Raw genomic sequence first — 23,120 nt, forward strand, 5'->3', positions numbered from 1 at the left:
GTTGGAGGTCGACTAGGGCACAGCAACCATGCAATCTAAGAATAGAGTTCTCTATTGTTAGAGAGGCCAGGAGAGGGGGGCAGCAGAACTGACATCCTGGACTTCCAAAGAGCTGACTTTGTCTTGTCTAGGCACCTGCTCGACAGGATGCCTTGGGAGACGGTTCTGAAGGGTATAGGGGTCCAGGAAGGCTGGGCACTCTTTAAGAAGGAAGCGTTAATGGCTCAGGAGCAGGCGGTCCCCGGGTGCTGTAAGAGAAGCCGGCGACAGAGAAGACCACCCTGGCTAAATGGGGAGCTTTGGCTGCAACTCAGGGAGAAAAGGAGAGTTTACAGCTTTTGGAAGAAGGGGCTAGTCACTCACAGTGATTACAAAGATGCTGTGAGGCTATGCAGGGCGGAAATGAGGAGGTCTAAAGCCCAGCTGGAAATTAATCTGGCTTCAGCAATCAAGGACAACAAGAAATGTTTCTGTAAGTATGCGTAAGAGTCGGTCAGAAGATCAGCATTGTCTCAACATTGTCATCGGGGACATGGACAGTGAGGTACCCGACAATGGCCTGTTTGGAACACATTTGCGGATCCCTGGAGTGGAATGTGGTGCAAAGGCTCCTGAATGCAGAACTGTGTGGCACAGCCAGTGCTGTGCTGTTTTCCTTAGTACTGAACCGTGTGGTGCAGGCAGTGCAGTGCTGTTCTTCGGTGCCTGAGCCATGCAGTACAGAGTGCTGTGCTATTGTTCGGTACCTGGGCCTAGCCGGAGCTGTTAGAGATAATTGCATAGCCACTGTCAAAAAAGATGGATCGCAACTGTTGCCATAACATCGATGAAGAAATCATGAACCTTAGATGAACTTTGCTTCATTATAATACCAAAGCACACCTCCTGGTTGAAGGTTACCCGCCTCCAAGACTGACCACACCTCAGACACTCCCCCCTGCGCATGCGTGATGGCCTCGCTCGAGAAGGGCGGAGATATGATAATTGAATTCTGAGAAGGGCAGAGACCCCTGAGGCAGAGGTGGAGCAAGCTGTGTTACTAAGCATAAAAGATGACGTCTTGGCAATGAAAACTACAAGCTTCCCCACCAAGGATCACGACGATGATTGGTGATGCAGCATCAGTTGGACCCGGGACCGTTAGGACGCCTTGAGATCAGTGGTGGTAGCTATAACCTCTCTTCCTCCTCTCTCTAAACTGTACTTTCCTCCTTTCTTCTACCCATCTCTAACTATTGCATGCCACTTCACAGGCAACACGATAAAGTATTACTGTTTGTTTACTGCTATGCAGTCTGGTGTTGGTCACCTTAATTTTACACTTTCGTGATCGTAGCAAATGAACCATCACGTGTCCACCGAGTGGACCGTGACAGTATGTGAGCAGCAAAAGAAAGACCAGAGTAAGCCTCCATCCCCTGCTAGATGCAGGAGGAAAGATGGCAACAAGTGACGAGGAAAAGGCTGAGGTGCTTAATGCCTTCTTTGCCTCAGTCTTTAATAGCAAGACTAGCTGTATTGAGGGAATCCAGCCTCCTCAGGCAGAAGACAGAGACTGGGAGAACGACCCTCCTGCATTCCAGGAGGAGATAGTCAGTGACCTACTGCATCACACAGACATTCAAAAGTCCCATAGGACCGGATGGGATACACGCGAGGGTGCTGAAGGAGCTGGCTGGGGTGTTTGCCAAGCCACTTTCCATCATTTACCAGCAGTCCTGGCTGACCGAGGAGGTGCCGACAGATTGGAAATTGGCCAATGTGACGCCCACATATAAGAAGGGTTAGAACGATGATCCAGGAAATTACAGGCCTGTCAGCTGACTTTGGTGCCTGGGAAGCTGATGGAGCAGCTCATCCTGAGTACCGTCATACAACACATGTGGGACAACCAGGTGATCAGGCCCAGTCAGCGTGGGTTTATGAAAGGCAGGTCCTGCTTGACAAACCTGATCTCCTTCTACAACAGGACGACCTGCTTATTGCATGAGGGAAAGGCTGTGGATGTGGTTTGCCTTGACTTTGGTAAGGCCTTTGACACCGTTTCCCCCAGCATTCTCCTGGCGAAACTGGCTGCTTGTGGCTTGGATGGGCACACGCTTTGCTGGGTAAAAAACTGGCTGGCTGGCCGAGCCCAAAGAGTGGTGGTGAACGGAGTTAAATCCAGTTGGTGGCCGGTCATGAGTGGTGTCCCCCAGGGCTTGGTTTTGGGGCCACTCCTGTTTAACATCTTTATTGATGATCTAGACGAGGGGATGGAGTGCACCCTCAGTAAGTTTGCAGACGACACCAAGTTGGATAGGAGTGTTGATCTGCTCGAGGGTAGGGAGGCTCTGCAGAGAGACCTGGACAGGCTGGAGCAATGGGCTAAGGCCAATTGTAGGAGTTTCAATAAGGCCAAATGCTGAGTGCTGCACTTGGGCTACAACAACCCCCAGCAGCGCTACAGGCTTGTGGAGGAGTGTCTGGAGAGCTGCCAGTCAGAGAGGGACCTGGGGTGTTGATTGCAGCTGGCTGAATATGAGCCAGCAGTGTGCCCAGGTGGCCATGAAGGCCAATGGCATTCTGGATTGTATCAGAAATAGCATGGCCTGCAGGGACGGGGAAGGGATCTTACCCCTGTACTCGGCAGTGGTGAGGCCGCACCTCGATTACTGTGTTCAGTATTGGGCCCCTCCCTACAAAAAGGACATTGAACTACTCAAGCGTGTCCAAAGAAGGGCAACGAAGCCGGTGCAGGGTCTGGAGCACGTGTCGTATGAGGAACGGCTGAGGGAACTGGGGTTGTTTAGTCTGGAGAAGAGGAGGCTGAGGGGAGACCTCATCGCCCTCTACAACTACCTGAAAGGAGGTTGCAGAGAGCTGGGGATGAGTCTCTTTAACCAAGTAACAAGCGATAGGACAAGATGGATTGGCCTCAAGTTGTGCCAGGGAAGGTTTAGTATACATATTAGGAAGCATTTCTTTACAGAACTCATTATTAGGTGTTAGAATGGGCTTCCCAGGGAGGTGGTGGAGTCCCCATCCCTGGAGGTGTTTAAGAGAAGGGTCGACTTAGTGCTTCGGGATATGGTGTCATTGGTTACTGTCAATGTTATGTTAACATTTGGACTAGATGATCTTCAAGGTGCTTTTCAACCTAGATGATTCTGTGATTCTGTGATTTGCCCCTCACCTGTAGCTGAGGAGGTGTTAGGGCAGTTCCAGGCCCAGGCTTGTGAGATGCCTGTGATGTCACCTGTGTCTGAGTGGGTGACAGGGGAGGAGCAGGCTCTGGCTTGTACAGGTGCTTTTGATGTCACCTGTAGATGACTAGGGGATAGGGCAGGAGCAGTGCCAGGCCTGAGCAACTCCTTGTGATGTATATATATTGGGGTACCCAGGGAGCGGGGTGTATGGTATACTGGGGTACACGGTGTATTGGGGTACGCAGGGAGCAGGGCACACGGTATATTGGGGTACACGGTATACTGGGGTACACGGTATCTTGGGGTACACAGTTTGTGTGGTTTCTGGGGGTGCCTGGGGACCAGGCGCAGGGTATTATTGGGGTGCAGAGTCACCAGGGTGCACAGGGAGCTCGGCCCCGGGGATGCTCCCCGAGAAACACCTAGTTTTGGGTCAAAAAAAGAGGATTTCTGCCCGTCAAGAGCCTTTCACAGGAGAGTAACGGGGTGGGGGGCAGAAGGTGGGAGGTGGGGGGTCAATCCCAGCTAAACCCGGTTCTTCCAAGTCCCCCCTTGATGCGGCTATGGACTGCGCATTGCTGAGCTCCCAGAAAAACCCAAATGAGCGTTTGCTCAAACCAACTCCTTTAATACAGGAAAAACCCAGCGGCTGCCGGGGGACAAGAATCACCAGGAACAGGCGGTTCACACCAAAACCCAGCAGCTCCCCTGGCCCTGCAGAGAGAAAATGCACCCTAAAACCTGCCCAGGAATCCAAAACGCTTCCCCGACCCCGCCCCCCCCCCCCCCAAACAACCCTGAAATTATCCCTTTTTGCAGCCAGTCCGGGTCAGTCAACGACACAACAACGCTGCTCGGTTCCTCTCGGCATCGTTCCTCAGAGCCGCATCCCGTGGGGGATGTTCCTCTCCAAAAATCCACAGGACATCAACTCCTGGTATACCCAGATGGACACACCTGCAGAAATTAAAATTATCGTAGGAAATTGCACGGAAATTTAAACGCCTGTTTAAAATAGGAGATGAAAAACTCTCCAGGGTGCACTTCACCACGCAGGCGTTGTGCTTTGCCGTGACTCGAGCACGGCTCTTCCAGGACGAAGCAGAATCTGGACGTCGCTGCTCGCTCACACCCGTTAAGATTTATCCAATTGGATGAAAAAGCTGCGACCGCTCCAGACGCGAAGGTGGTTTTAACCCCGTTCTCGTCACCCCGCTGGAGCGGTTTCAGCTCGACGAGGAGCCTCGCAGCAGGACGTTCCCTTCACCCCTCGCACTACTCACCCCAGCATCCCGGATTCTTTGGTCTCCATGACGTACAGAAACATGAGCAAGGTGTGGAACAGGTTGTTTCTGCCCTGAAGCCACAGGGAGAGAAAAGAGCTTCAAAATCAAGTCCCCGAGGAGAAATCAGAGCGGGATTTTCAGGCGGAGGAAGTGACTGTTGAGAAAGCCATCTCAAAATGACAGTGTGGGGGGGGGAGCTGGTGGGGCTTTGCCTCAATACTTGGCTTTTTTCAGTGAGAGAAATACCAGCAAAAGACCAAAGGTGGGTTTTGGCTGGCTTATCATCTTGAAATCCGTGACGTGCTGGAGGTTTTTGGAAAGCAGAGCTCCAGCAACGGCCAGGGATCGATCGATCGATCGAAAATTCAAATTCGGCGGAGAATTTTGCTAGTTTGAGAGCAGAAGCTGTGCTGGGTTTGTGCGTGTGGTGGGGTTTTTGGTGAAAGGGGAGGGGGCTGCAGCGGTGGCCCCTGTGAGCATCTTCCGGAAGCTCCCCCAGCTCCAAGCGGGACCCAGCACTGCGCCAAGGCCGGGACAATTAGCGCCGGCGGCCAATTAGCGCCGGCGGCCATGCCTCTGCCATAACATATTGAAGATGGGGAACATGGGAGGGGGTTAGGACTTTGAGGAGGAGTGATGAGGAGGAGACTTGTGGGAACGCCGAGGTCAGCGGGAGGAAGGAGGAGGAAAGGGGGGAGGTGCCAGAGCAGAGCCCCCCTGTATCCCGTGGGGGGATGGCAGGGCCCCCCCCTGCACCCGTGGGGGTCACTGAAGGAACAGGGATCTGTCTGGGGAGGACCTCAGGGCTCTGTGGGAAGGAGAAGCCTCCACGGTTGTAGTTTAGTGCTGGGAGGTTGACAGAAAAAGGCCTGAACCTTAGGCCTCAAACCAAAGCCCGAACCACATGCCTCGAAGCAGAGCCTGAACCACCAAAGCCGGAACCACCAAAGCTGGAACCACAGGCCTCAAACTAGATTTGACTTCTGAGTGAACCTCCTGACCAGCATCCTATCAGCATGAAATATGGCCATATTTCCTCTGAAAACTAGATAAAGAATATCTACTTTTGGACCCTAAGCCAGCTGTTTCCTAGAAGACAGCAACTCCTCAGATGTGCCCCGGATCCCGGCCAGATCCAGGATACGCCCGAGCGAAGCCCATCTACCAGATGTTTCCGCCCCCCCCTTTTTTTTTATATATATCTGATTTGTTTTTTAAACTGTGTAAAAGCAGGACCCTCAAACAAAACTGAGGCCAGGAAGAAGGGAGGGGTGGGGAGAAGCGGTTTTTAACGCCTCTCTCTGTCCCACTCTGTCTGTTAAGCCTTGGTTTTGTTAGTGTTTGTTTGAATTAAAGGGATGTTCTTGTTTTTCTTCCCCGAAGGAGTCTGGGGTTTTGCCTGATTTAATGGGTGAGGAAACCCCTCGCTGTCCTCATCACCATTCCTGAGCCTTTTTGTTGATCTGGCAGGTAGCCGCCTCAGTGCTCAGGGGCTGCGGCACCTCCTGCCCCAGGAAGCTGGCACCTTCCAGGTATGGGGGGGCTGGCAGTGTCCCCCCAAATGGATCTGTCTGCCAAACCTCTCATGTCTGTCCCCCGGATTTGTCCCCAAACCTCTTCTGCATCTCATAAACCTCACATTATCACCAAATCTCTTCATCCGTCCCCCAACCTCTTACGTCCATCCCTGTGGGAGTCATTGGCCTGTCAGCCTTGCACAGCCTCTGAGAAACTAGCCAGGATTTGATGAAAAACAGGCCTTGGGAGAAAGATAAGAAAGTGCTGAGGAAAACAACGGACAGCTGCAACACTAAAACTGTGGAAAAGTACTGAACTGTGAGAAGTTACTACCGCGTGAACAGCGCATGAATAAGAAGTTGATTGGTCTGCACAGAGCGTGTTAGAGTGGTCTTATGCTGATAGAAGAAAAGGCTGATAACTGCCTAATTGCTGATTTGCTAATTATGAAGTAAGAGCTTTGGCGAGAGCATAAGTATGTACTATTGGAAAAATAAACGGCTTTGCTGGATATAACTCTCATAGAGTTGTGCAGGTCCAATATTCGCCCGCAACAAATGGTGACCCCGATGTCCCAGGATGGAACGCAGAAGACGCCGTGGGAGGATCCCCGATTGGAGGTACTGTCTACAGTGGGGCTGTGGCAGGGAGGTAGGAGAACAGTCGATCGATGGAAACTCACCCAGGAGAGGTGATCAATCGGGGGCAGCATGGGGCAGAACAAGTCCGCAGAAGAGACGGCCACTGTCAGACTCCTGCTGCATATACTCTCTAAGAGAGGGATAACTTATAATGAAACTTCTGTACGAAGGTTACTTATATGGTGCAGAAACCATGGGTATCCTGCTGATACCAGCAAAATGGGCTGAAATAAGTGAACGGTTGTGGGATGCTATTTCCAAGGGGAATCAGCATGCGAGTGAGCTAGTGACCACTTGGAAGTTGGTTTCAGACACTCTTAAAGCACGGAGTTGGTGGCAGCGGCCCCGGGCCTCCCCAAGCCCCCCCTGCCATGGAGCGACTGCCTGCGGCCATCTGGCACCGCGCAATCGTCCGTCCCGCCTCCCCCGAATGCCAAAAGTGGCAGTTTTTACAGAAGGTGCTGACACTGTGATGCAGAGTCCCTTGTCCATTCTAAAAGGACTAACTTTAAACCTTTCTGATGGTCAGTACACTAAAGGCCTTGATTTTAAAACAAAGAAGGGGGAATTTTCTGGACGCACCACATAATCAACTAGCAATGGCTTTATATATTCTTAATGGTGTTTTGATGTTTGTAGTATTTGTCATTTTATGTTGTGTGAGTAATAAGTGTAAGGGGCCTCTTGGTTGTGTGATTGTTTTGTGTGCGTGAGGCGCAGCCCAGCTGCAGATGCGGAGTGCGGAGTTCTCTGACCAGCAGTTCCGTTGTCCCGTGAGGGAAGCGGCTGCAGAGGAATGAAGCGCAGGGCAGACTCTGTACCAGTGGGGGGGTAGTGCAGGACCAGTTAACATTCCTTAGTACAGAGGGCCCTAGTGCACGCCCGCTGGGTCATCAGTGCTGCCTGTTTGTGCTCAGTGTTTTAAGTGTCATAGGTGAAATATCTCCTCTAGCAGGAGGCAGTAATTCTGTGTTAATTGTTGTCTTGAATTTAGGTACATAGTCTGTGGGGAGAGTGCACCCTTGTACCATCTGCCTGAGGGGGATATTGTCAGCTTAATCAGGTAGCGTTTTAAGGTAAAGTAGACAAGATGGGAAGCGGCCAGAGCAGGGGAATAGTCAAAAAGAGTCCCCTAGGCTGTATTTTTAAACGCTGGAAGAAGATAGGGGGACTTCCAGGTGCAAGTGTGAACAAAAAGACACTAATCAAATATTACAATCAGTGGTGGTTTATAATAATTTAGTCGATACCGATCAGGCGTGGACTTACCAGCCTCTGAGTCAGTAACATCATTAGATACCACGGTATCCTTGATACTAACAGGAGTATCTAGACTGTTGGGAAATGGGGGAAAAAAAAAAAAAAAAAAAAAGAAAAAAAAAAAAAGAAAGAAAAAAGGAAAAAAAAGAGAGACCATTATTACAGGGAAGATCATCTACAACCTTACAGGGGTTGTTCATTTTACTAGGGGTCATAGATGCCAATTATGAAGGGGAAATCAGAATTATGGCCTGGACCCTTGTCACCCCCGTGTTCAGTAACAAAAGGGTCAAAAATTGCTCAGCTTGTTTATCTTACTGCGGCTCCCCCTAATAGTATGCCAAGAAGCCAGGGTGACTCAGGATTTGGATCAGCACGTACTCCTCAAATATTTTGGGCTCAGACAGTGACTCATGGTCGACCTCTGGTAAAATGTACCCTCACTAAAGCAGAAGAATCTGTTGAACTGACAGGCATTTTAGATACTGGTGCAGATGTGACCATAATATCTGAGCAGATTGGCTGTTAGCTCAGGGTTGGTGGTCATGCTGTAACATTTCAAAGCAAAGATCTCATTCATGTAAGGGGCCCAGAAAATTGGGTAGCAAATATTCATCCATTTATATTGGAAACCCCTATTACATCATGGGGTCGTGACTGTATGGCTCAATGGGGAACTCAAATTGGATCAAATTTGTCTTAATTGCCACTGCAGCACAACCACCCTGAAACCCACCCTGAAACTAACCTGGAAAACAGAATCACCTGTGTGGGTGGGTCAGTGGCCCTTGCCAATGGAAAAGTTGTGCCACCTTAATGATTTAGTTCAGGAACAATTAAGTGCAGGACATATCGTACCTACCACCAGTCCTTGGAACTCCCTGGTGTTTGTTATTTTAAAGAAAAGTGGTAAATGGTGACTTTTACATGATCTCTGACACATTAATGATGCCATGGAGGATATGGGTACGTTACAGCCAGGAATGCCCTCCCCAACAACGATTCCTGAAACTGGCATCTTGTAATAACTGATCTAAAGGATTGGGTTTTTTACCATTCCCTTACATCCGGATGATGCACCTAAATTTGCCTTCTCTGTTTCCAGTATTAATGTTAGCGAACCTGCAAGATGGTAGCACTGGGTTGGTTTACCATAAGGCATGAAAAATAATCCCACGATGTGACAGTGGTTTGTTGCAAAGGCTTTGAGCTCTGTTAGAATGCAGGTCCCCTAGGCTGTTATATATCATTATATGGATGACATCCTCATAGCAGCAGAAACACAGGAGATCATGGAAAAGGCTCTTGATTTAACCAAAGACTCAGTATCTCAAATGGCACCTGAAAAGGTACAACGATCATCACCGTGGCAGTACTTGGGGTGGAGAATTTGTGAACAGACCATTGTCCCGCAACAGGTTACACTTAAAACTGATGTTAAGATTTAAATGATTTACAGAAACTGTTGGGAACCATAAATTGGATACGGCCATTGTTGGGCCTAACTAATGATGATCTGCATAGCTTGTTTGATATTTTGCGAGGAGATCCTTCACTGACATCACCTAGAGCACTTTCAGAGAAAGCGAAACAAGATCTCCACCGTGTAGCTAATGCCATCTCAGAAACACGAGCATCGCAATGTGTGCCCAGCCATCCGATTCAACTGATATTATTTAACCCTCCAGGGCAGCCCTATGCTCTGCTGTTTCAGTAGGATGAAACACTTAGTGACCCTCTTGTTATTCTTGAATGGATTTGTTTTGTTTTGTTTTGTTTTTTCTTTTGTCACATCAAATGCACAAGACGGTCACTACTCGTCCAGAAATGTTTGCCAAACTGATCATGAAAGGTAGGCAGCACCTACTATTACTTGCTGGTCAGGAACCTGTGTGTATCATTGTTCTGGTTACTATGCACATGTTATAGTGGCTAATACAAATGTCTTTGAGCAAGCTCGGCTTTCACATGCATTTTTCCACCGAAATGCCAGAACAATACAAAACCAGTTTTCTTTATCAAGGATCAGGCTAAAGACATCATTGCGACTTGCCCTGAATACCAGAGGACTCCCTCTCTTCAACAGCTAGTGCTGTCAACCCTCGGGGACTCATCTCCTCAGAATTATACCAATCTGATGTCACTCACTTTGCTGCATTTGGAATGTTAAAATATGTACATGTGTCTGTTGATACCTTTTCTGGAGCAGTGTTAGCGTCCTGCCATACAGTGGGGAGTCAAGACCTGACTGGCATTCCCCACTCACCGACCAGACAGGCCACTGTGGAGCGTACGCATGGCATGCTAAAGCATCTATTACAACAACAAAAAAGGAGGAGATGGATATCTATCTACACCTCACAAAAGGCTAAATAAGGCATTATATGCCATGAACTTTTTGAACATTTCCCCTGTCTCACAAGTGCCATCAATATTGCATCACTTCTCGTTGCAGATATCAGATCAACAAGAAGTCCAGGGCAAGGCTCAAGTGTTAGCAAAAAACCTGGAAAGTGTAACTGGGAAGGACCATATCCTTTAATAACCTGGGGAAGAGGCTATGCTTGTGTCTCCACAGATCACAGTCCCCAGTGATTACCGGCAGAATGTGTGCAACCATACCTGAGGCGTGAGAGGCAGCTTTCGGTGGACACTCAGGAGCCGGCTGTGGATGTTGTGGACGCCCCTGTGCCAACAGTTCGCTGTGTCTTCGACTGATCATTTAAGCAGAATGTATGGGTAATGCTTGTTACTGTAATAGGACAAAATACACTATCTCTGTCCTTAATCACACTATGGTTGCCAACTCTTTTAAGAGAAAATGCTAACAGTAATTGCAACTCCTTGATGAAATATATAGGCTTACTAGTCACTAGTGAAAGATGTAGCTTAGACAAAATGTAGTTATTAATAAGGATGAAATGCTATAAGAATGTGTGTATTCAACTTTCTTTGTTTAACAATATTAAGAACTCAAGTGTTTAACCTTATTAGAAACTCCCTTGGTTTTCCCCCTTGAGTGGTGGCCAGGCTCTGGGTGGAACCCAACAGGAGGATGAGATCAGATGTTTCCGCTCAAAGAAAATTGCCGGTTATTTTGGCCTGTTGATTTAGAGGCTGGACCTGCTTGCAGCAATGTTGGATGCCTCACCTACGGATGGACGCATCACGTAGGATTTCCGGTTTGTGAGGAAGGGTGCTCTAAATTCTCGCTGCATCCAGGGTTCCCCAGCAATTGCAGATCTGAATATTAGTACCCCATTAAGTAAGTGTGCCATTCTGTATCTTCCTTATTTTCCTTAGTCAAAGACTGTCCTAGTCTTTTCAACTAGTAAATGTAACTGCTGTTTTATTTTTAGCCTTTTGTAGAATTGTTTTAGGTATACTATGTTTTTTGAAGTTTTTCTAAACCTTAATTGATAAAGCTCTGAAACAACTCTTGCAGGTGAAGCTATAAAACAAAGAAGGGGGAGATGTGGGAGGCATCGGCCTGTCAGCCTTGCACAGCCTCTGAGAAACTAGCCAGGCTTTGATGAAAAACAGGCCTTGGGAGAAAGATAAGAGACTGCTGAGCTGTGCTAATGTGGCAGAGGAAAACAGCAGACAGCTGCAACACTAAACTGTGGAAAAGTACTGAACTGTGAGAAGTTACTACCGCGTGAACAGCGCATGAACAAGAAGTTGATTGGTCTGCACAGAGCGTGTTAGAGTGGTCTTATGCTGATAGGAGAAAAGGCTGATAACTGTCTAATTGCTGATTTGCTAATTATGAAGTAAGAGCTTTGGCAAGAGCATAAGTATGTACTACTGGAAAAATAAACGACTTTGCTGGATATAACTCTCATAGAGTTGTGCAGGTCCAATATCCGCCCACAACACATCCCCCAAATTTCATTATCCCCCAGATTTCTTTGTCCCCAAACCTCTTTTGCACCCCCTAAACATGTCACCCCCAAACTTCTTCTGCGTCCCCTAAACCTCATATCACCCCCAAATCTCTTCATCCATCCTCTAAACTTCTCACATCCATCCCCCAAATTTCTTTGTCTCCCCACAATCTTGTTCCCCCCAAATCTCTTCAACCCACCCCAAACCCTGCCTTTGTTCCCTAAGTCTCTTCATCAGCCCCCCAAATGTCTTCCTCATTCCCTAAACCTGCCTTCTGTCTCCTAAATCTCACTCTCCGTCCCTTAAACCCAGTCTCCATCCCCTAAACCCAGTCTATGTCCCGTAAACCTCCTCCTCTCTTCCCTGAACCCAATCTTTGTCCCCAAAACCTCTTCCTCCATCCCCTAAACCTCCTCCTCTCCCCCAGCAGAGCCTAGAAGAGCTGGACCTAAGCTGAACCACCTGGGTGACTCCAGCTGCCAGCCGCTGCCCCAGCTGCTGCAGAGCTGCCTGGCCCTCACCATGATGCGCCTGCAGGCCTGCGGCTCCACCAATGCCTTCACCCTTGCCGGTGAGCACCTGCCACTGAGCCTAAACCATCGGCGCCTAAACCATTGGAGCCTAAACCTTTGCCCAACCCCAGGACCGCCACAGCTGCAGACTCTGGCCTTGTCCTGCAACGCCCTGGGCCCGGCAGGGCTGACGCAGCTCCTCGGGAGCCTCCCGTGCCGCAACTTCGTCCGGTTGGAGTTGGGCTCTGTCCCTGCCAGGCCCGTGACCCCTTACCGTAGCACTCGGCAAGTATCTGGTGCAGGAGAGAGGGGACACGGGGACAAGGTGGGGGACACCCACGCCCCACCACCACCCTCTGGCTCACTGCGGGGTGCCGGCCAGGATTGTACTGGTTTCGGGGTGCTCTTCCCACAGGAGGGGTGAGCCCTGAGTCACCTCACGCTCTCCGGGAACTGCCTGGGTGACGGTGACATCCTGGAGGTGGTCAGGTGAGACCATGGGCCAAGGGGACATGTTGGTGGGGGACAGAGAGGATTTGGGGGGCACCCTGGCACAAGGATCCTCCCCCTCCCCAAGGGAGACCTGGCTCTGGCACAGGAGCACGGTGGTGCCACCGGCTCCGTCCGGAGGGCAGGGTTTAGGGGATAGAGGAGGAGGTTTAGGGATGGAGACTGGGTTTAAGGGATGTAGACTGGGGACGGAGGAGGAAGTTTAGGGACGGAGGGTGGGTTTAAGGACAGAGACTGAGTTTAGGGGATGGTGGATGAGGTTTAGGGGACAGAGGAGGAGGTTTAGGGACAGAGAGCAGGTTTAGGGACGGAAACTGGGTTTAGGGAACGGAGGAGGAGGTTTAGGGGACAGAGGGCAGGTTTTGGGGTCAGAAGAGAAAGTTCTGGGGATGGAAAGTGGGTTTAGGGGACAGAGACTGAGTTTAGGGGTGAGAGGCCGAGATTTAGGAACAAAAGGGACCCCCTTGGGGGACAAAATAGGGGACAAGGACAGGGGGGACCCTTTTGCCATCCCCCCTCCCTGCGCTGCAGGTGCCTCCCCATGTGCCCAGGTCTGGTTTCCCTGGATTTTTTGGCATCGGCACTGGCAACTCCCCCCAGCCCCAGCGAGCTAATGGCAGCCCCTCCCCTCAGGCTGCGACCCTCCGTTGGACGCCACAACCGGGGCCAGAATCGCCGGCAAAATCCGGGATTTCCACCTCTGCGGTCAGCACGTCCGGCCCAGCCCCTGGCCAGACGCCGAATGAATCCAGCACGGTCCCGCCGGTGTGGCCGTCATGTGGCACCGAAAGCTCTTCCACAAAAGCTTGCGGTTTTAACCGGCTCCTCGCGGTTTTAACCAGCGCAGCCATTACACACCGTATTTATCAACGTGACTGGTGGTTTTGGTGTTACCGGCGCTTGCCGGGCAGGTGACAGATAAGGAGTTTCTTGTCCCCAGCTTCCCCTGAACACCAGTAAGGACTGGGAGCAGAGGACTGGGAGGGGGACCGGTGGTGCCGGCACATGCCGGGGGCGGCTCTGGAGGGGAGGAAGCAGTTGAAGGTGTTGTAGGCAGATTCAGGGTCGAACAACATTTGCTGGACCTGGGAATCATCCAGCTCATCCGATGCCGACATCCTGCTGAGCGTCTGGAGCCTGGGAGGACGTGGCGAGGGGGGCTACATCAGCGGCACGCTGGCCCCTCCCCATCGAAAATGGTGCCGGTAACGGTGCCGGCCCACCAGCACTCACCATTGGTTGACTTTCCGCCTCCCCTCGAAGTCGGGGGGCAGGTGGCTCATCCGGTTCATCGTCTCCATCAGCTCCCATAGGTCTGGCTGGATCTAGGGAGGGAATTTTGGGGTGCGTCGGCATCGCCAAACCAGGGCTCCTGGCGCTGCTGCGGGGCCCTTACCTCGCCCGTGGCTCAGATCTCCAGGCACAGCTTGTCCATCACTGTGATGAAGAGCTGCCAGAGAAGGAGCCTTTCGCTCAATCATGACCCTTCCCACCCTGCCAAAACCACCAAAACCGAGTGCCAGCAGCCCCCCGGCACCGTACGGAGACCATACCAGCGATGCAGCGGTTGAGGTTGCCCTTGTCGTCCTTGATGGTGATGGGTCAGTCCTGCTCGATTCTCTCCATGGCCAAGGGACAGTTGAGCTATGGGGAAAATGACGCTGGAAGCAGCACAACCAGCACCCGCCAAATGCCAGCAGCAGGTTGGCGGTGGCACTGGAGGTACCGGCAGCACCTGGGCTCACCCGGAACTTGCGGCAGAAGTCGTTACTGGAGCTGATTGCAGAGCCTTGTGCTTGTTTGAGGGCGGCTTTGAACTGGACGAGGAGGCGGGAGTTATAACACTATATGTTGTTATTATTGTATTTAAATAATATTAATAGTAACAAAATTATTTTAATTTAACATATTAATCAAGTTCTCATGCATAAACATGATAATTCCCGTAACTCATTTTCTTATTCCCACCTCTTTCCGGTCACGTGCACTTGAGTCCTGAAATGAGTCGGGGGCTGCTTTTGCGACCACCACGGATGACTGAGCTAAAAGAAAGACCCTCCAATGCCCTTGACCCAAGGATTTTGGCTCACATTGTGATTTTACATGCTTCGAGGCCCTTTCACAATGTCACTTTTATGACACCTGGTCTACAGGGCAATAAATGGTCCTGACCACACAGTCTAACAATGGCACCTCATTGTGAGACTTATTCTTTGACTAGAAATCTGGTTGATGATGATCACTAGTCTACGTGGCCTTAGCCTGGGACTTTACAAAGGACTTTGTAGCAGCATAACTGGTTGTATAGTTACTCTAAATCATTCCTTATTTAACTCCAAATCACCAAAAATCATTAAAATCAGCTCAAAGTAATAACAAATCAGTAACGCAGATTCCAGAGGTGCAAGCACGGGGCAGCTGAGAGCAAGTCTGATGGCCAGCCTGGCTCTCCTCACTCTGCACTAAGGCTCTGCCCGTTTGCACCCCCAGACTCTCCATGGAGCACTTGTAGTGCAACAGAACGTCCAGGCTGTCTGCCTTCAGCACACGCTCCTCAGGTAAGACAGGGCAGCAGGAGCCAAAGCCAGAAGAGCAAAGCCCCACAGCTCTGCTCTGCAGCCAGGGGGCCTGGGAGGGACAAGGCTGAAATCTCCTGGATTTCAGGAGTGGAGTTAACCAGCGATCACTGCAGGTTCCTCTCTGCCTTTTGGGGCACAGCAGGACTGACTCCTGCAGAGCCCACAGCACAATGCCTTGCTCCCCACTGCCCCTTCAGCCAGTAAACACAGAGCTCCAGCCCGGGAGCTGCCTGAAGGTCTTTCTGGAAGGACAGAGGCTGGGGGGGGTGGGGGTTCTGTCAGAAATGGAGAAAGCATTGCCCAGAGCAGTCAATCCTAAACTTTCACTAACTTTTCTTCATTGGGCAGGGCCCCATGACCCAGAGGAAGCAAATGGCCAACAGAAGCTTCAACAGAAAAGTGGGAGCTGCAGCTCTGGCACTTCTGGCTCTTCCTGGCCATCTCCCTGGCTTCCCTCCTGGGCAATGGCCTCATCATCACCGCCATCGCCTGTGACCACCACCTGCATGCCCCCATGTACTTCTTCCTCCTCAACCTCTCCCTCCTCCGCCTGGGCTCCATCTCCACCACTCTCCACAAAGCCATGGCCAATTCCCTCTGGGAAAACAGGGACATCTCCTACTCAGGATGTGCTGCCCAGACCTTTCTCTTTCTCTTCTTAGTCACAGCAGAGTTTTGTCTCCTCACCATCATGTCCTATGACAGTTACGTTGCCATCTGCAAACCCCTGCACTAGGGACCCTCCTGGGCAGCAGAGCTTGTGTCCACGTGGCAGCAGCTGACTGGGGCACTGGGTTTCTCTGGGCTCTCCTGCACATGGCCAACACATTTTCACTACCACTCTGTGAAGGCAATGCTGTGGACCAGTTCTTCTGTGAAGTCCCCCAGATCCTCAAGCTCTCCTGCTCACACTCCTACCTCAGGGAATTTGGGCTTCTTGTGGTTAGTGCCTCTTTTTATTTGTCATGTTTTGTTGTCATTGTGGTGTCCTATGTGCAGATCTTCAGGGCCATGCTGAGGATCCCCTCAGAGCAGGGACGGCACAAAGCCTTTTCCATGTGCCTCCCTCACCTGGCTTTATCAGCACTGGCACGTTTGCCCACCTGAAGCCCCCCCCATCTCTTCCCCATCCCTGGACCTGGTAGTGTCATTTCTGTACTCGGTGGTGCCTCCAACTTTGAACCCACTCATTTACAGCATGAGGAACCAGGAGGTCAAGGATGCCCTGAGGATCTTATACAAATACAGATTATTCCAGCATTAATAAGATGCCCACCATCCTCATCCCAGGAATTCAGTAAAATCCCAGCCTGTCTTTTGTTCTGTTTATCTACGTTGTATTTGTTTCTTACACATGTGATAATATTAATTGCAATTATAGAGTATTCATATTTTCTTTTAAGCTTGAAACTTTTTTTTTTTCCTGTCTTGTAAGCATAATGTTCATAAGGAAGGAGGCTCTTTGCATAGCTAAAGAAGCCAGAATATAATCCTTTCCCTCTCCATCCATCTCTTAGTTCTCTGGAGCTGGGGCCCAGCCCCAGCAGGCAGAAGGGATTCAGGAGCCAAGGGCCCAGCTGACCCATGGAGGAGCAGCCCCAGTGCCCCTTGGGGCTGTCCCTCGCTGCCTCTCTGCTGCCTGTGAGCTGGGGCTTCTGCTTCCCTGCAGCCACTGCCAAGGACAGTGTGTGAGTCTGGGGGGGGCAGTGATTGGCACCTCAGAAAGTGAGTAACCATCCAAGGTGGAGTCTCCTGGAGGCAAAGGTGACCCTGAGGATGCCATGGTCTAACGAGGGCCCTACAATGCTGGGAGAGCTGTGAGGAGCCAGAAGGCAAAGGGACACAGGACTGGAGAGTGGTTCAGGACATCTTTGAAAGACCAAGGGTTGGATCTAGTGCAGCCCTCCCTTGCCTTTTGTGCTATTTGAGACACCCCATTGTCCTGCCCAGCCCCATTCTTGGCCCTTGAGCCATACAGGGAAGACGAAAAAGGCCTCAACAGCAGTTAACCCCATCTGCCTGGGTTTGCTCTCCACCCCCACTAGCATGGCCAGTGGAAGGTCACCCCATGTCCCCAGGGCACCATAGTCCCCTTGCTCTGCATGGCTGCTTGGGACTGTGCAGAGAGCACAGGGACAGAGCCAGGAATGGCTGGGCAGGCCAGCACGGACATGCTCATGTGTGAAGAGGCTCTCTGGGGAGCAGGGATGTCGCTGGAGAAGAGCAAGGGAGCATTTTTGTGCCTGCAGGGAGGAATCCATGAAAAAGAGAAATGTTTTTCTGCAGACAAGTGGGCAGGGCAGGCTGCTCTGTCAGCTGGCCAAGACTCTTCTGCTGGCCTGGGAACAGAGGATGACACTGAGGGATCACAGTCAGTCTGTGGTGTCTTGTTTCAGGATCTTCTGGACCTGAGAGCTGGAGTCCTGCAGTTTCACTGACCTCCACTTCCTCATGCCATGGTGAACCTTCACTCTGGAGCTGATGCAGAGACCCCTCTCTGCCTTCCAGCTTTTGCTGGGCCCTTCCAAGGGGCTAGGGCTGTGGGGTGAGTGCCCAGAGCTCTGCAGCACCCGCCAGCCCAGACTGGGCTTCTCTGTGGGTTTAAGCTGGGGAGTGGGCAGGGGAGATGGGAAGACCTGCGGAGGGGCTGGGCTGGGCTGGAAAGTGCCCAGGAGATGACACCACCAATGTTAGCTGAGCTGTGTGACCATGCAGGGAGAGGACACGCTGCAGTGGGTGTGTGGTGCAGACCCAGATATCATGGAAGGGAGAAGAGACATGCAGGTGCAGAAGAGAGGAGGCTGGTCTGTGCCCTTGGTGGCATGAACACACTGACAAGGTGCCCCAGGGCATTTATCACCTCCCAGCCCCTCCCATCGGCCATTTCCAGCACTGGTCACTCACCCCAGTTTATGGGTGGGTTTGCTCTGTGCCCATCTCCTTCCTCCTGCTGGTCTCGGTGCCTGTGACAGGGGAAGAGCCAGCCCTGCCCCAGCCTCTCCCTCTTGCCCAGACCTTGGCAGACCCCAGAGCAGGGCTGTCTGGGAACCTTTCTGTGGGACAAAGTTGGGGCTTGACTGGGGCCAGGCTCTGGGGAGCTGCGAAAGCAGGACAGCTGGTGGGGATGGACGCTGAGGTCTGGCAGGGGGGGCTCTGGCAGGGGACGTTTCCGCACCCCAAACACACCCTGTCCTGGGCAGTGTCTGATGAGGGGGCCGTGGGGGCATGTGTTGGGCAGTGGGGCTGCACTAGTGCAGGGATGGGTCACAGGTGGGGGCCACAACACAATGATCAGGAGGTGGAAGCAAGGACAGGCTATGAAGGAGGCATTTAGAAACATGACCTGAGTGAGAGAGCATGTGTTTAGGAAATCCAAAGCTCCCCTGGAGCTGACAGGGGCTGCAGGTAACATCCAGAGCAAAATGAAGAGCTTCAGTCACTGCATTTGCAGTAAAAGGCTGAACAAGGCCCATGCCAGTTGCTGCTGAATGGGGAGGGGGTTTCGTAGCAGCAGAGACAGATGGGGATGAGTGACTCAACACCACCTTTTCTTTAGTCTTTACTGAAAAGGTCTCCCGGGCGTGGTACTGCCACTCGCCCCGGAGATGGGTAGACCTGACGGCCGCCGCTGCAACATACTGCCTTGTGCTGGAGCTGTCATTTTTGGTTTCGATAGAAGATATCAAAGAAATACGGAAAAAGAAATGAAAAGGAAAAAAATATATTTTTTTAACCACCTCCCCCCGCCGCGCTCACGCGCGCACACACTATCCACCCCCCTGCCCCGACCCGTTATCCGTCGTGCAGTCGCTGGTATCACCCCACCCCTGCCCCGCCTCAAGGCAGCCTCTCCGCTCCGGTCCGCTCCACGCCGCCCGCCGCCACCCCCCCGCCTCCCCCGGCTGCCAGGGGACCGGTCAGAGGCAGCAGCTCCCCCCCACCCCCGGGTGGAGACGCCCGGCTTCCCGGGGCAAGCTCACGTTGGAACTGGGCGCCTTTCGCCGGGTCGGGGGCCCAGCGCTGCTGGGCACTTGCCAGCTTCAGCTGTTGGTTTCACGGGATAGGTTCAGGTTTTCTCTTGTGTGTGTGTGTTATTTTTGTTTATTCCCCCCGCTTTTCGCTGTCCCGCAGAGGCGTGGGGACCGGGGGCCCTTCTCTGGCTCCGGGTCCGGGTCCCAGCGTTGCCAGGCGCTCATTGGCTTTGGTGTTTCGGTTTTTCCGAGGTGGGTGGGTGGGTGGGTGTGTGGGGAGGAGGGTCCTGGGGGGGTGTCGTTCGGCTTTTTTTTCCCCCTTGCCATCATTTGATTTTGACTTTTTAATTGTTTTTAATAAAATACATTTATTGAAATAGATGTCCACGATCCTGTAGCCACTGCCCCCCCTGCCGTGACACACGTGTGCTTGGACCCCCTCGCCCAGCTCCAAGAGCCGTGGGGGCCCCGCCCCCCACTGCAGCCATCACAGTCGGTATAAGTGTGGGTGAGGGTGGTCATAACCTGACAGTCCCCCCTCAAGGACTGCCGGGCTTTGTCCAACCTACTAAGGCTGTGGGCAAATCTGTTGTGGGTGAAGGTGAATGCGACCCAACAGTCTCCCTCAAGAACTGCTGGGCTTGCCCAACTTACAAAGACAGTGGGCGAGGCTCTTGGGCGATCGACCTGGGTATCGATGCCATTTAATTTGTTTCACTGGAAAACACTATCAAGTGGTGGGTGAGGTCACTCAATAAGGAGGAAGTAGCTATGATTCCCTCACTGGGGCAGAGGCCAGTTTGGTTACCCCGAGGGGCATCCAGCGGGACCACGGGGAGGTATGACCTCTGCAGCTGCACCCAGTTAGTAACAATGATCCCATCTTAAGAGAGTCATAGTTACTCCCACCGTTTACCCGCGCTTCATTGAATTTCTTCACTTTGACATTCAGAGCACTGGGCAGAAATCACATTGCGTCAACACCTGCCGCGGGCCTTCGCGATGCTTTGTTTTAATTAAACAGTTGCATGCTCCTTGTCTGCAGCAGTTCTAAGCCAGCTGCTAGGCGCCGGCTGAGGTGGGCCTGTACGCACACTGCGGGAACCCTCCGGCTCCCCGCCCACTGGGTGTCTGGTTCCCACCTGTGCTCTGTGATGGTGCTTTGTGATGGATTTGAAGCTGTTTGAAATCTTGACCCATAACTACAGTAGGAAACCACTCCAATTATCTGTACAAGTCTTGAAGACTTGAAGAAAAGTACAGGAAGAGACATGTCTCCTTAGGGCTTGCTTTATTTTAGTGAGTCCATGGTGTATTTTGATGCCGAGTCCTTGAACCTCAGGTATTGAGAAGAGGTTGCACAAACCCCTCAAATTGTCCATGTAAAAAACAAAACCCAAAGTACCTTGAAGCATTATCGAGTCCCTCTGAGGAACATTTCCAGGAGAGCCTCTCTAGGGACTCGTTAGGATAGATAAGTGTAGTCCATGATTGCAGGTAGGCAAAGGTAAATGCAGGCAGCTCAGATGCTGAGAAAACCCAGGTTTTGTTTGATGAAGCAGAAAGGCCAAGCCCCAACCCCCAGCCCCTGGGAAGGCAGATCGTGTCCTTCACGCATTGCTCTGGGGTCTTCCGGGGCCAGTGGGATATGGGGTGGGTGATGCTGAGTGAAGGACAATGGTATGACAGTCCTCAGACTTACTGGGGGTGTCCAAAGGGACAGCGAGCACCTTCCCCCCCCAGGGCCTTCGGACAACATGTCCCCTCATTGGCCTTGGGACAGTTCGGGACAATGTCTACTGCTTTGCGCAAGACCAGGTAGATGACATTAGTTGCTCTTCCAACTCTTCTTTGGGAGGCCAGTGACTGGCGAGATAGGTGTGTGTCCATGTGATGTTGATGGGGATGTCGGTGCGTGTAACCACTAGTGAACGTCAAACCAGAGCAAACAGTGAGTAGAAGACACCTGGGAGTCCGGTATTTTTCAGAGCCCAGTCTGGTCTGGGCACTAGATAGCCCAGAGGCTCTGCAAGAAGCCACCCGAGGAGTAACGTTGCCCAAACCACCTCATGGGGAAACTGAGGTGTCTTGGGCATCTGTTACTGATGAGGCCATAGGTCTTGACCCAGAGGGAAAATGGTCCTGTATGGAAGAGAGCATCAGCAATGCATGGAGCTGTGTCTGGGGTTGGACGAGGAGTCAGCTGAGAGCTGAGGGGTCAACATGAGAGGGAAGAACAACATGGGCAATGCTGTGGTTGGTGGATGTCTGCTCCAGACCTCCTGGTCAGGAAGAGGAAGTAGATGAGGCCTTCTTCAGACAACTGGAAGAAGCCTCATGTTTGCAGGCCCTGGCACTCATGGAGGACTTACACTATTCCCATATCTGCCAAAGGGGCAACAGAGCAAGGTGCAAGCCATACAGGCTGCTTTTGGAGCTTGCTGGCTTGTCCTGAGAAGGGTGACTGAGGAGACAGTGAGGTGAGATGCCCTGGGACTTCATACTTACAAACAAGGAAGAGGTGGTCAGGGATGGAGAAATCAGGGGTGAGAAGGTAGAGCTGAGTCTCCTGAGAGAAGGGAACAAGGCTTCATGAGAGCAGGCTTTGGCCTACTGAGGGACTTGATTGGAACAATCCCATGGGATACGACCCTGCAGAGAAGAGGGGTGCAGAGAGCTGTTTGATGGTCAAGGATCTCTTCCAGCACCAGAAGGCTCCACCTGGACACGCAGGAAGTCATGCAAAGGTGGCAGGAGACTGGCAGGGATGAAAAAGGAGCTCCTGACTGAAATGAAGCATGAAGAGACACCACAGAGAAGGTGGAAGCTGGCTGCCTTCCAGTCTCAACAGTTCTGAGACTGTGCTGGAGAGAGCCATTGGGGGGTGTGTGTGTGCCCTTGTCTGTGCGTGGGGGACGAGGGGATCCTGGGGCCAGGTTCTGGATAGATGGAAGATGTAAATCAAGATCTTGGAGGGATCCATTTGGTCTGTGTGTCTATGTAGGTGTATGTCAAAAACTGTTCATAAACAAGAGACTGTTCATAAAGAGGATGTCTCAAACAATGTGAGTGGGATGCCCTGTGGGGGAGAAGCAGAGCGAGCTCTGCGGTGGTGGGGTGGCGGGCCATTTCTCACCCCCTCCCTCCTGTTGTTGCCCAGAGACAGAACTTGCCTCACTGCCCAGGTACAAGCCAGAGAAAATGAAAACCTTCTGGAACAACCTATTGCACATGCATAAGAAAGACTTTATAAAGGCAATATGCCACGTGTCCTTGTCAACCAACAGCTACAGACCAAGCTGGCTACTCTGTGACAACGTGGGATCCAAGAGTGGTCATTCCCCTTTTCCTAGCCCCTCCTCCTCTGTTTTCTCTTTCCTCTTTTTGCTCTCTCTCTCTTTCTTACATATATCCATGTGTATAAACTTTTGATGAATTGAATTGCAGTCAGTTGATCGTTGACGGGTTATTGGGAGAATAGTCTCATCACCAAAGTGCCTTTATTTGTTCTCTGGACAGTTATCAGTTGATTGTTGCCAAGTTGTCTCCATTCATTCACTAAAGTGGTCAGTTAATGAAGTCACCAGCACAGTTGTTCCTCTGAGTCATTTTCGTGACTCAGCCGCCCTGCGCCTCTGCCGAGCAGTGATCGGCTCTTCCACTGGCACGCAGGCTCTTGGGGAATTCAAAAGATTCACGCCCCCTTGTTACCCACCATGTGGGAAGACAGAGATATATATCTTGCAGTAGTGTACCAACAGCCCACC

General features: G+C 51.6%; 1 pseudogene; it reads right to left on the minus strand.

Annotated features, from left to right (window-relative positions):
* Positions 1-13,693: 13,693 nt before the first annotated feature.
* LOC141937307 (vacuolar protein sorting-associated protein 28 homolog) lies at positions 13,694-15,967 on the minus strand (annotated as a pseudogene).
* Between the last annotated feature and the right edge of the window lie 7,153 nt (positions 15,968-23,120).

The sequence above is a fragment of the Strix uralensis genome, chromosome 40 (genome assembly GCF_047716275.1).
Source record: "Strix uralensis isolate ZFMK-TIS-50842 chromosome 40, bStrUra1, whole genome shotgun sequence".
Lineage (NCBI taxonomy): Eukaryota > Metazoa > Chordata > Aves > Strigiformes > Strigidae > Strix > Strix uralensis.